The 2,476-nt window shown below is 50.4% G+C and overlaps 1 non-coding gene across 1 annotated transcript; it reads left to right on the top strand.

The window, feature by feature from the left end:
• Window positions 1-828: 828 nt before the first annotated feature.
• LOC122099069 lies at window positions 829-936 on the top strand. Its single transcript, XR_006145840.1, has one exon. It is a non-coding gene; the product is annotated as a U6 spliceosomal RNA (small nuclear RNA).
• The last annotated feature ends 1,540 nt before the right edge of the window (window positions 937-2,476 follow it).

The following is a 2,476-nucleotide window of genomic DNA, read 5'->3' as shown; positions in this document are numbered from 1 at the left end:
TCTTTTTTTGGTTTTGTTTTGTTTTATTTTGTCATTCATGGGGCTTGAACTCAGGGCCTAGGCACTATCCCTGAGCTCTTTTGCTCAAGGCTAGCTACCACTTTGAGCCACAGCACCACTTCTGATTTTCTGGTAGCTCATTGGAGATAAGAGTCTCACAGACTTTCTTGCCTGGGCTGACTTTTGAACTGCCACCCTCAGATCTCAGCCTCCTGAGTAGCTAGGATTACAGGCGGGAGCCATGGGCACCCAGCTTAGCTTTGTTTATAATTTCCTTTTCTGGAGAGTCACAGCTACTTTTCAATAGGAGTGGATCAAGTTTTCTTTCCAAATAGGTAAGCTTTTTACAAAGGACTCCATTGAAGGAAAAATGTTCATAGCAGTGCGTGTGGCGGGCAGAATGCTTGAAGGTGGGTAAACTTGATCTGAGACAATGGCCAGATGTTTTATGCTTTTGCTTTGGAAGCCGGGTCAGGGCGCTTTCCTGACGGGAAATTGGAAGGGACTTAGGGAGGCAGGATGCGTGTGTATGCGTTGAATGCCCCGAGGCCTCTGTGTGCAGCTGGGTCTACATCAGCACTCCGCACCCTTCTCAGTTCCCAGCAAGCTTCATGCTAGTTCCCCCCTACCTCAGTCAGTGCCCTGACCACCCCAGACCTTCACCTTTGGTGTCTTGGATGGTCCAGGAGAGAGCAGAGAGAAGAGAGACAGAGGACAAAGGAATCTGCAGAAGGCCACTTGGGGGACATGGGAAGGCCAGGATGGATCAGGATGAAGGAGAGGAGAAACGTGGGAGCATGGTAGGGCAGGGGAGAAAGTGACATGGGAATGTTCATTTTCTAATCACAGATATCAGAGTTAAAGCTACACAGAGACGTCTAGCATGGCCCCTGTACAAGGATGACATGCAAACCCATGTCATAGATATGTATATATATATATTGGCTAGGCACAGTGGCTCATGCCTATAATCACAGCTCTATGGGAAGGTTGAAGTTTGAGGCCAGCTAGTGCAAAACAGTTGGTGGGTCTCCATCTCAACCAAGTGGGCCAAGTTTCCCTGGACTTCTCTGGTCTTACAGAAGAGGCCAGGCCGCTGGTGAGGGAAGGCAGCTCGGCAGGGCTCGGACCTGTGCTTCTTCAATGCTCAGGGTCTGGATTCTTGGCCAAATACTAGTTTCTCCCAATGCTATGCCAGGCCAGGCAAGAAGAAATCTCCGTGGCTGTCACTGGCTGAGAGAATGTGGTGGGGATGGGGGAGGGGTTGGTCAGGATTGAGTTCTCCCTTTAGAGGCCCAGATGGCTGCTGGAGTTCCAACCATCCCTCCTGTGTTTTGGATACCCTTAAGGAGTGCTCGCCCATAATCTCATCAGCTAGGGCACAAGAGCGACATATATAGTTGCGGGGGACACTGGCAAAGGTAGTCGTGTAGCGATTTGCTAGACAACTGTCCAAGAATGGACCGCGAAGGAAGAAGGAGGAGGCAAGCGGCAGCTGGGACTTCCAGAGAAGCACTGGCTGCAAAGAGAGGGTTAGGGCATCGGGTTTGGGGAAGGAGAGAGTTCCAATCTAGAAATGCTGGCGATAAGGCCCGGGGGGCTAAAGGGGAGGCTAGGAGAGTCTGGTTACTATAAATGTGAGACCCAGGGAAAATGAAGACTTGAGACCCTCTCTCCGCAAGATAGAGAGGGCAGGTGGGACCCTTAGAATGTGTCTTCACCTGAATGATTTTAAAACACACAGTCCGTGACCTCAAACCTCTTTCTTGACTGTCAAATAAAGAGGCAAATCCTACCGGCGAACAGCACTCGTTTTCCTATTCTGGCCACTGCCTGCCGGCTTCCTCTGAGATTCCCCCTTTACCCTTGAGCTGCTGGCCTTGGGATCTTTCCACGGGTGGGTGGATCTTCCCTCTCTGTTCCCAGCTCTCCCTGCTGCGGTGTTGCCTCCGTGGCCCTTAGAAACAATGGGACGTTGCCACAGCCACCTGCTTTGCAGGTGAGCGTAACCACAGCTCCAAGAGGAAGAGACAGGCCTCAGCCAGGCAACCCAAAACAGGCAGGATCCAAACCCAGAGGCAACGTTCCTTTTCTCCACCCAGCATCCAGGCTGCTTCCTTTGGAGGTGGGGGTGGAGTGGATCTCGGTGTCCTCAAAGACAGGACAGACAGGAGAGAGAGAGAAAAAGAGCTCCAGACACTCAACAGGGCTGACTCCAGATCAGGGCTTATTAAATCAGTCTGGACGAAAGCCTGCCCCGTCGTTCCTCCCCCTCCCCCTTCCCACTTCCCACTGGAACTTGATTAATCCATTAGGTTTAACCTCTCTTTAACTTTCTGATTAGCTTCATTTATAAACTCCATTTGTGTTTGCTTTCTCATCAAGCCAAACCCAACACCTCCAGGAAAAAAAAAAAATAGGCTAATTTTCAGTGCCACTGATTTACTGCAATTTTTGAAAATCAGACCAAATGGAA

Source organism: Dipodomys spectabilis, unplaced genomic scaffold (assembly GCF_019054845.1).
Source record: "Dipodomys spectabilis isolate Male_0828 unplaced genomic scaffold, ASM1905484v1 ptg000499l, whole genome shotgun sequence".
NCBI classification, from domain to species: Eukaryota; Metazoa; Chordata; class Mammalia; order Rodentia; family Heteromyidae; genus Dipodomys; species Dipodomys spectabilis.
Note: the sequence above shows the minus strand (reverse complement) of the source record. Positions and strands in the feature narration are given on the sequence as shown.